Here is an 11,336-nt window from a genome sequence, read left to right on the forward strand (position 1 = left end):
CCAGGCCCCCCGGCCCCTGTACCTGTCAAGAGACCCGGGCCCCCCGGCACCTACCCCTGTGCAGAGACACAGGCCCCCCGGCACATACCCCTGTGCAGAGACCCAGGCCCCCCGGCACCTACCCCTGTCCAGAGACCCAGGCCCCCCGGCACCTACCACTATCCAGACACCCAGCCCCTCCGACACCTACCACTGTCCAGACACCCAGCCCCCCCGGCACCTTCCCCTGTCCACAGACCCAGGCCCCCAACACCTGCCCCTGTACAGAGACCTAAACCCCGGCACCTGCCCCTGTTCAGAGGCCCTGGACTCCGGCACCTACCAAGGCCTAGGCCCCTCGGCATCTGCCCCTGTCGAAAGACCCCAACCCCCGGCAGCTGCCTCTGTCCAGAAGCCCAGGACCCCGCACCTACCCCTGTCCAGAGACCAAGGTCCCCCAACACCTACCCCTGTACAGAGGCCGAGCTCCCCCAACACCAACCCCTGTCCAGCACCGCGCACCTACCCATGTCCAGAGACCCAGGCCCCCAGGCACCTACCCCTGTCCAGAGACCCAGGCCCCCGGCACCTACCCTGTCCAGAGAACCAGGGCCCCTGGCACCTAGCCCTGTGCAGAGGCCCTGGACCCCGGCACGTACCCCTGTCCAGAGACCCGGACCCCCCGGGAACCTACCCCTGTCCCCAGACCCTGGCCAGCCAGCACTTATCCCTGTCCAGAGACCCAGGCGCCCCTGCATTTGCCCCTGTCAAGAGACCCAGGCCCCCCGGAACCTGCCCGTATCCAGAGGCCCTGGATCCCGGGACCTACCCATGTCGAGTCCCAGGCCCCCAGGCACCTGTCCCTGTCCAGAGACCCAGGCCCCAGGCACCTACCCCCGTTGAGAGACCCAGGCCCCCGGCACCAGCCCCTGTCCAGAGACCCAGGCCCCCGGCACCTACCCCTGTTCAGAGACCCAGGCCCCACGGCACGTGCCCCTGTCGAGAGGCCCTGGACCCCGGCACCTGCCCCTGTCCAGAGGCCCAGGACCCCACACCTACCCTTGTCTAAAGACCCAGGTCCCCCAATACCTGCCCCTGTCCAGAGGCACAGGACCGCAACACCTACCCCTGTTCAGGACCCCGCACCTACCCCTGTTCAGCGACCCAGGACCCCGACACCTAACCCTTTCCAGAGAACCAGGCCCCCAGCCCCTACCCTGTCCGGAGACCCAGGCCCCCGTCACCTACCTCTGTCCAGAGGCCCTGGATCCCGGCACCTATCCCCGTTCAGAGACCCAGGCCCCCGGCACCAGACCCTGTCCAGAGACCCAGTCCCCCCAGCACCTTTCCCTGTCCAGAGGCCCTGGAACCCGGCACCTACCGAGGCCCAGGCCCCCTGGCACCTGCCCCCGTCCAGAGACCAAGGACCCCTGGCACCTACCCGTCCAGAGACCCAGGCCCCCTGGCACCAACCACCGTTCAGAGACCTAGGCCCCCGGCACCTGCCCCTATCCAAAGACCAAGGCGTCCCGGCACCTACACCTGTCCAGAGACCCAGGCCTCCGGCACTTACCCCTGTCCAGAGACTCAGGACCCCTGAGACTCATGTCCTGCTTTGTTTCTCTGGCAGCACCACAACCAGGCTCTAGCATACACATATTAGCTCCAGCATAGATATATCTCACATGGCTCTGTAGGTACAAAATTAAAATAAATGGTGAAAGAGAATTCGAATACCAACAAGACAGGGAACCTAGAAAGGAAGGAAGGCAGAGGCAATCCACATCTAGCCTGGGGAGGACTTGGACAGCTCGACCAACACCCAACAGAGGTCCTCTTCCCCAAACGGACCTCTAGGTTGAAAAATGCCTTTATCATCTAGAAAACTATTTGGGGAGTTGAAGATCAACAAGCACACCAACATAACACCCAAATCATAACAGAGATGTGTTGTTAAAAACCTAAGTATAAACGAAACCTAACAATTCTGACCAATAGTATAGGAGACGCTTACATATAAAACAATAAAGACACACAAGGCAAAGCACCGGTCTGTACCTGCGCGCATCAGCACCATACTTCTGGATGATGGAAACTGGGTCTGGATAATTCTTTTTCCGTTTGCTCATTTTTTGGCCGTCACTTGTAAAACAAAAGGGAGATGCCAATTAAGTCAGTCAGTATCACAGATGATCTTGATATATAAGGATACAAAGCATTTGCAAATAGGAATACAAAAAAGGAAATGGGAAGGAGTAACTTAGAAGTTAGCGTTAACAGGCCAGGCATAGTGGCTCACGCCTATAATCCCAGCACTTTGGGAGGCCAAGGCAGGCAGACCACCTGAGGTCAGGAGTTCGAGACCAGCCTGGCCAACATGGTGAAACCCCGTCCCTTACTAAAAACACAAAAATTAGCTGTGTGTGGTGGTGCACACCTGGACTCCCCACTACTGGGGACGTTGTTTCGGTAAGTTTACCATCGTTTTGCTTGAATTGCTCTCCACCAATCTTCTCAGCTAAGATCGAGGTGAGCTGCACGGCGGAAGAGGGCTGCGTGTAAGAAGGCAGCTCTGTCTCAGAGGACAAAAGGCCTGGGAGCACCCGGACAGGCAGGCACTGCGTGGAGGTCGCTCCCCTCCCAGTGGCCACTGTGGAGGCATTTCATAGAAATGCTCAAGGACCATTCACATTCAGAATCGGGATCAAACCGAGAACTCATGAGGGATATCGGACAGGAGTCAGAAAATGAGTTTCTCACACAACCGGAGCAAGGAGGGGAGAACCCTGGGCTTCACACTTGCAATCCGCCGCCTTCCCTGCAGTGTGGCCCCGGTTATGTTGTCTCGCAACTCTGCCTGCATGAGTCCAATTGTCTTAGGAAGGGGCAAATGCTTCATAAGTGCCAACGGGAAGTGTCAGAATACTGGAACATATTAATATTAATATATCAACTTTCACCCAAAAAAACCTGAAAGCATTTGCAGACAGCAAAAACAGCTTCATTATCCTTTCGTTTGTATAATATATCTCTGGAAAGATGAAAAAGAATCAGAACACCCGTTTGTTACAGGAAACAAAATGTTGTGGACAGAAAAAAGTGGGAGGAAGACTGGTCACTGCCTAGTCCACTGTGCACAATTTGAATTTTGAACCATGCAAAAGTATTGCTTGGTTAAATTAAAGTCATTTAAAAGATAAAAAATAAATATTTAATACAAGCACAATATGCTGGGAAACAAAATCAAAGGCTTTCTGGCCACAGAGCCACTCTTTCCCAGACTGAGGCTTTCCAGGAAAGGCTTTCTGCCTGAACCAAGCAGAGGATCCAGATGTGGATCGTCTGACAAACACAGGGCTTCTTAGGAAGTGTCCTAAATTGTGTTTAGGAAGTGCAGCCCCTGTTGAGATTCATCAAGAGAGGGAAAGAGCCCAAATGGGAAGGAGCATGGGTTGAGGGGCACAAAAGTAGGTCTGTTGACAAAGAACGGAAGTAAAGGGGACATCAGGTTGAAGCTTTGTGCTGTGAGTCAGAAGGACAATTTAAAAGTTGCCTAAAGAGGCGCACACAGTCCGCGCTGCTGCCCTCCAGCTGGAAGGGAAGCTCAGCTCTTGCCTACTGACTGGAGCCCTGCACAGAATGTCCCCTGCCGCAACCGGTACTTACTGCAGCGCCCCTCCCCCTCTGCAGAATGTCTGGGTCCTGTGTTCTAAACTGCCATACTTTCAAATTTTACCTGACCTACCTGAACTCAGGAGAATCTGTTGAGGCAGGTCACTCTCTGGGTCCTGCCCTTGACTTTTCTCACCACAGAAACTGCCAGACAGCGGTGGTCAGCACCCAGCCTGAGGCGATGGCTTCAAATGGAGGTGAGTCTGTAGGGACAAGGGCATTATCCAATTCTCTGCCATGTTTCAAATCCTTGGGAATTCAAATTTCACAGTGCCCCAGGGGACAGCTGATAGGGCTGATGTCCAGGAGGGAGGAAGCACTGGATGTTCCCAAATACATCACACCTGGGGAGGGCCATGGCACCCTGAGTCTGTGGTTAGGGAGGACGGCTCCTTAGAGGTGGACCAAGGTGCCCGGGGGAATACACCATGTAGGGGAAAGGATGGAGTGGATGTATTGATTCTTTCTAGAGGGGGACAGGTCACATCGCCGTGTCTTTGTAGGGAGTGGTGGGATCGTGTTGTGCTGGTGGCCCAGGGAGGATGACAGGCAAGTCTGAGCCCTGTGTTGTGTGTCTTCAGGCACCTGGAAGGTGCCCTTCCATATTGTTCAGAGGGATTTGGACTGGACGTTTCTAGATCTTAGGGAAGAGTGGGGAGAAGTGGGCTCAGCCAGAAAACTGTTGGGTGGGTTGTCTGTGACAGAGCACGCAGTGACAGCCTCTGGGTGGGCGAGGCTGGAGCTACTGTAACTGCCGCAGCCTCTCAGCTCCCTCCCCAGAGGTGGCTTCTCCGTCAGTTCAGGTGGCTGTTGGCTCTCATTTAACAGGGGTGGGGGCAGTTGGGGAAGATCAGGCAACACGGCCTGGGCTTCCCAGCTTGTTCTGAATTCTTCGTCCTTTTGTGGAAGCTCAGGTCTTCAGACCCACTTCCTCTTGTCTGCTAGCTCATGGCCTGTCCTCTGCACTTTGTGTTACTGTGGAGAGGAAGAATTTGTCTCTTTTCCATGTCTACTACCTCATGAACAGGGGTCAGGTGTGGACTCTTGCTGGTTCTCAGTGGAAGGGTCTGGAAAGACTGGTTTCCTATTCAGTAGAGGAAGGAGAGTAGCGTACAAATAGGAAGACGGTCCTCTTATTATTCTCCTTCAAGTCAGGATGTGTGTCCTGACTGATGAGGTGCATGTGCTGTATCCCTAGTCCCCTTGACTGGAGACTGCATGAGGTCCTAGTGAACAGGGATGAGCTCCAGACAACTTTGCCACACCTGGCCTGTGGCCCAAGAACTTCTGGTTCTTGGTTGGTCACTAGATTCAGTTATTGGGAGCTCAAAGGAAAAGGACCAGAGACGGGCTCGTTGTCCCATGACCTATTCTAACATGACCAGCAGCTGTGGAAATCCCTGGACACCTCCCCTGACAGCCCCACTGCTCACTGCTTCCTGGCTGTGCTCTAATCGTGTGCAGCTGTTGCTGGCTGAGCAATCAAAGTATCTCAGGGAACTCCACCACTGCTTCTCAGACCTGCCCCCTGGGAACACACCTTCCTGAGTGGCAGCCAGGACCACCGAGCACTGAGGAAAGGGTGGCCCAAATCTGACCCCTGTTTAGCACTTGCCGTGCATGGTGCCAGGACAATCACTTGCACACTGGCCATAACACATATGGGTTATCTTCAGGGTTCACAGGGTGCTGGCTTGGGACAGATTTCTTTCCAATGATTTCCTTCCTTCCTTCCTTCCTTCTTTCCTTCTTCCTTCCTTCCTCCCTTTCTCTTTTTCTTTCTTTCTTTTTCTTTTTTCTTTTTTTTTTTTAACAGAGTCTTGCTCTGTCACCCAGGTCAGAATGCAGTGGTGCAATCTCGGCTCACTGTAGTCTCTGCCTCCCGGGTTCAAGCAATATTCCTGCCTCAGCCTCCTGAGTAGCTGGGATTACAGGCATGCACTACCACACTCAGCTGAGTTTTGTATTTTAGTAGAGACATGGTTTCACCACATTGACCAAGCTGGTCTTCAACTCCTGACCTCAGGTTATCTGCCCACCTCGGCCTCCCAAAGTGCTGGGATTACAGGCATGAATCGCCACACCCACTCTAATCAGTGGTTTTATTTTGTTGTGCTGAGCTAGGACAGAAAGGGGTTTTCAAGAGCTTCAGGAAAAGGAAGACTGAAGAGGAGACACGACCATAATATTAGGAATCTTCTGGCTTCCTATAGGCCTTCTGAGCGCATAGCACCGCCCTGGGGGAGGCCCCTCACCTGCTGCTGAGCATGCTGAGGGCCACCAAGCCGGCGAGAGATTCATCCCTGACCCATGGCTTGGGAGATGCCTGTAAGGCTCACAGGGTCTGCCAGGGAGACCCTCAGAGGCAGCGAAGGCTTGGCTGTTGCTTCTTGGCAGACAGGGGTCAGGGAGTCTAGTGGAGCCAGGGCCAGGCTCTCTAGTGAAGCGACCCTCCCGTGGAGGAACAGAGCATGCGATACACACTCACGGACACTTACAAGCTGCAGAGTTTCCTTGTCCCACACCCTCAGCTGTTGGGACACCCCTCTGATTCCCAGTGACTAGTGCGGACCTGGAGACCCCAGCTCATTCACCTCTTTCCTTTGTCTCCACAGCATGCCCAGTGCTGGACCCAAGTGTGACCAAGAACCCTGGCACCTCCATGCCAGTGTTCACGGCTCTGCCCTTCACCACACCTGCTCCCAGCCCAGCACACGGGCCGACCCTCGTGATTACAGTGGTTCCTCCAGGCAGCTCTCTGGTGCTGTCTGCCTTCCCCAGCACCCCTCTGGTGGCAGGACAGGATGGCCAAGGCCTGAATTGGGCTGGGGCTTCCAACACCCTTCTCCAGATAAAGACAGAAGCGGGGCCTATGAAGGCCCCTCAGGCACAGACCTTGGTCCTAACTCAGGCACCCCTCGTCTGGCAGGCTCCAGGCACCCTCTGCGGGGGTGTCACCTGTCCACCTCCCCGACCCCTAGCAGCTGCCCCTGCGGTGCCCGCTAGGGCTGCCCACGTCATTGGGGGCACCCGGGCCTGCGAGGGAGGCTGGTCCCAGAGCCTTCCTCCTCCAGCACCACCACCGGCTCCCCAGCCGGCCCCCATCATGGCCCCAGGGAATGCTTGTCCATGGCCACAAGGGGCTCATGGAGAGGGCAGCCAGGCTCCCTCCCAGGCCAAGGCCCAACCGGACGACTCCTGCAAGAGCGTGTATGAGAACTTCCGACTCTGGCAGCACTACAAGACCCTGGCCCGGAGGCACATTCCCCAGAGTCCGGACATGGAAGCGCTTTCCTGCTTCTTTATGTGAGTGTCCTCGGGGCACCGGAGTTCATCTCGCAGCTCACTCGTAAAGAGGCTGCTGGATGGACGGGAGGTCACGCCGTTCAGGGAAGCTTGCAGGGTGGTCTTAAAGGTGACGGGTGGAGCTATGGAAGGGCACATTTTCAGCAACATTAATCTGGCTGCCGCTCAGGACAGACTCTCAGGGGCCTCATCTCACCTGCCCCTCACTGTCCTGTGAGTCCGGCCAATCCTTACTTTCAAACATTGTCATGACAACGTTTACAGAAGACCCAGATCAGAGAGGGTTCCCGGTCCAACATGAGCCACGGGTTGGGTTTAGTGCACCCCAGTGCCTCCCCTTGACCTGAGTGGCAAAGGCCAGGGGCACATCACATGGAGCTGGGGATGGGAGCTGCAGGAAACCGGCACACGCCCACTGTTCTGCTGAGGTCCAGCTGGCACAGTGGTGGTGGAGCCTGCACAAGGGATGGTCTTGGGCCCCGCACTAGGGTCCACGCTGGGCAGGTATTTGCAGCTTCGCCCTCGATCCCTTCTAGAAGAAGGGACAATGATGCTTCATTCAGAGGATGGTGAGGAGGTGACTTGAGCTCACATATGAGGCACATAGCACAGTGCCCGGCACATGCTGGGACACATTACATGATAGCTGTTATGATTACTGTCCCTATTGCTATCGCTATCAGAACTAGGCCATCTAGGACAGCGCTCCCCAAAGCCACGGGCTCCAGTGATGGCTCTCAGTGCACCACGAGTCCACGAGCCCACGAGCCCAGCAGTTCAGGGCTGTGGACTGTGGTGACTGAGGCAGCAACGCCTCAGATCTGAGGGTTTGTCGATTCAGTCCCAGCCAGTCCTGCCTCTCTCCATCCTGCAGGGCCTCTGTGACCCTGTGTCCCCCGCTGATGAGCAAACCCGTACTCCACGGGAGCTTGAGCACAACCACCAGGCAACACACTGGCCACTCCCTAGGCAAGTCCCCTGCCCAGGCTGTAGGTGTAAGGAGGCCCCATCATTGTTCCCAAAAATCTTGCCGCCCCTGCATCCTGGAACTGGTTGCATTCTCCCTTGGAGTTGAGTCCCGGTGCACTGGGGACCCTGATTCTCAGAGTGGAGTCGCCCCAGGCTCACAGGCTTGGCGTGGAGTGGGCTTCGATGCCGCTCTGCTTTGGTTCTGGTTTCTACTACTCTCCAGGACCCTGAGGCTATGTCCCCAGGGGCTACCTTACTCCAGAGTCCCCAGGAAGCTGCTTAAATGCTCAGTCCTGGGGCCCTGGAACCTGCACGTTAACCCTCGCTCCCCGGTCATTCTGTGTGTGCGCTGTCTCAGTCAGTTCGGGCTCTGTCATAACAAATCCTACAGACTGGGTGCTTGATCAGGACACAGTCACGTCTCCCAGTTCCAGAGGCCGCAAGTCCCAGATCAAGGCGACAGCAGATTGGTGTCCTGGCTGGAGAGGGCTGCCTCTGGCCGTGTCCCCTTGTGGCTGAGAGGGACAGCCCTGCTGTCTCCTCCTGCCCTTATCGGGGCTCGGATGCCATGACAGGAACCCACCCTCATGACCTGCTCTAACCCTGACTGACTCCAAGAACCGACACACTGGGGCTCAGGGCTTCAGCACAGGAATGCTGGGGACACACACGTTCCACCCATAGTACTGAGTTCACTTGTCAACACTGAGGACTCGAGGGGCAGTAGGAGAGGCCACCCAGTGGCTTGTGTTGATGTTTGATCTTGGGGGGGTGTCCTAGAGGCTGAGGAGCCCACGTGGGGGAAAACAGGACGGGGACACATGGCAGGACAGGTGTGGGGAGGACAGGGGCCGGGTGTTGGGACCAGGTGGGCTTGGGATGGAGGGTAGGCTTATGGATTGGGACTGACTGCACCGCCTTACAGCCCAGTTCTCAGAACCCTGGCCCGGCGAAAGCCCAGCATGACCCTGGAGGAGCAACTGTGGCGGGCCATGCGGGAATGGCAGCACATCAGCAAGTCTGACAGGATCATCTATTACCAGATGGCGGCAAAGTGAGTCTGGGATGCAGGGGCAGAGCCCGCATGGCAGGGTAAGAGAAGGTGACAGAGGCCCGGTGGCCATGGTGGCTTCTCAGCGTGGAGCATGAGGGTGTGGACAAACACAGGCCCTCCTGGGCCCCTGCCTCCCTCAAGAAACTGCTCCTCCCTCCTAGAGTGCTCTGGGGTCTCTATACTGCCCTGGTGGGAAGCCACGCCCTGCTTGGCCTGGGGCCAACCCCTGCCTTGACACTGGGGGTCATGGAGGGAGCAGCCAGCATCACAGCCCAAAGGAGATCACCGCCAGCTGTGGGGATGGGGAGAAGCGGGGCTGGCGACTATAGACAGAGCGGGATGCACTCTCCTCACAGCAGTGGCCACAAGTCGGTTTTCACCCATCCCCGGCCTGGCCAGGATTGGAGAAACCTGCGCTGGGTCAGGGGCCACCTGCGTCCAGGACACCATGAGACCCATCTCTGGCCTCCCTGCCTTTGCTCCCGGGAAGTCCCCTCCGTTAAGACAGAAAGACAGCAGCCTTGGGGGAAAGGGGCCCAGCTTTTGCTTCCTCCTGACCAGGGGTCTCCCAGGCCTCGTGCTCCTGGGTTATACTTCAGGGACCCATAGTCCCAACCTCAGGACTCCTGCATCTGGGCAACATTCCTGACACCTTCTGCCATAAACCCCACCCCTGGCCAGCTGAAGCCAGGAGGAGGGGTCCCCCTGGTGCCCTCCTGGGCCTCGTGGCCCTGACTTGAGTCAGGAAGCCCTGTTGATGCCATGGGCTCTGCGGGGGCCGGGTGAGGGAGGGAGAGCCCAGAACTCTGGGAGCAGCTCCCTCTGGGACTGGGGGACAGGCCCCAGGCAGGGCCTGGACAGCCCGTCCACGGCACGCCTTCCCATCCCTGCCATCGGCTGCTGCCTGGTCCTGGGGGCAGGGGGCCTGGACCCTCTCAACACGGCCTGTAACCTTTTTCACCCCAGGTTCCTGGAGTTTGAGGCTGAGGAGGAGACGCGGTTTCAGAACTCACAGCGGATGACGGGGCCCCAGTGCCTGCCTCCTCCAGCCCTGCCGAGGCTTGAACCTCAGAAACCGTTGGCCCCTGAGGTGGTCAAGCAGCCAGGTACGGCTTCCCACATTCCCACAGGAGCCACGGCAAAGGCCAGAGGGGCCGAGGGAGGCCACTGTCCCCACACCCCATGCCTTCCTTCAAGAGAGGGATGTGCTCCTCCAATAGGACAGCTCCCAAGGGCATATGTTGGGTACTGACCAGGTCACTTCGTGGGCGGACCATGGTCACCAAGGAGGGTATTGACCTGGTCAGGTTTCCTAGCTACTCTCCCCTCGCCTGTCCAAAACTCAACATACAATCCACCCAGGAACAGGGACGAGCGGGTCGAGTACACGGCATATCGGTGGCTCCAAACTTCCTCCCAAACGATGCTGTCTCAGATGTGCCCCTCCTGCGGCGTCTCCTCTGGGGCGCTGTGGTTCAGGTGGTCCTGACCCAGCTGGGTCCCACTTCATGTCCCCAAGCCCTGCCCTCCCTTGTGTGGCGCGGGCAGGAGGAGCAGCCCTCACCGCACCCATCCTCCTCCCTCCCTGCCTCAGTGTACCTTCCGAGGAAGGCCGGCCCCAAGGCCCCACCTGCCTGCTTGCCGCCACCCAGGCCCCAGCGGCCAGCAAAGACCAAGACCAACCTACTACCGCCCCGGCGGCCAGTGAACACCAAGGCCCCCGAGGAGATCCCCCCTGAACTGGTACAGGAGTATATGGAGATCATGGAGGAGCTGCTGGAGCCTCCCGCTGGGGCCACGGGGGAGCTCGAGGCACAATGGGAAGAGCCAGGCCTCCTGAGCTACATCGAAAAGCTGTGCTCACAGGAAGACTTCCTCAGCAAGGTAGGCTGGCCTGAAGTGCTGGGGTCTGCAGGATTCCGGGGTGGGTAAGGGGGTCACTCGCAGGTCCTTGGAATTAAGCTCTGCTGTATGTTTGTGCCTGTCATTTCTTACTGTGTTTCTTTGTGTGTCTGCGTGGGTGCGAGTGTGGAGTGTGGACGTTACTTGTGTCTGTGTCTTTTCCTGTGTCATATGTGGGTCTGTTTGTGTGTCTCTGTCTGCATGTGTGTATGCTACCAGGTCTGTGGTCTGTGTGTGGAGCTGGTGGTCGCCATGCTATGAGACAGCTCCAGAAGGGTGGGGACGGGGCGCTCGCTGCTTTCTGCATCTCCTCCAGGTGTCCTTGGCTCCACGTTACTCCCTGCCCAGGTAGCTCTCACCGTCTTCCTTCTGTTTCCAGGTGGAGGACATCATTCACCCCCGATTCCTGGAAGAACTGCTTTCCCCAGATCCACAGATGGATCTCTTGGCCCTA

The 11,336-nt window shown here is 57.3% G+C and overlaps 1 long non-coding RNA gene across 1 annotated transcript; it reads right to left on the reverse strand.

The window, feature by feature from the left end:
• Nucleotides 1-1,558: 1,558 nt before the first annotated feature.
• Nucleotides 1,559-6,497, reverse strand: LOC135272994 (uncharacterized). The gene is made up of 3 exons (XR_010340897.1): nt 3,725-6,497; nt 2,038-2,121; nt 1,559-1,670 (listed from the first exon to the last, which is right to left on the reverse strand). It is a non-coding gene; the product is annotated as an uncharacterized LOC135272994 (long non-coding RNA).
• Nucleotides 6,498-11,336: the final 4,839 nt, after the last annotated feature.

The sequence above is a fragment of the Aotus nancymaae genome, unplaced genomic scaffold (genome assembly GCF_030222135.1).
Source record: "Aotus nancymaae isolate 86718 unplaced genomic scaffold, 86718_ANA_hifiasm-v0.15.2.pri h1tg000173l, whole genome shotgun sequence".
Taxonomy (NCBI): domain Eukaryota; kingdom Metazoa; phylum Chordata; class Mammalia; order Primates; family Aotidae; genus Aotus; species Aotus nancymaae.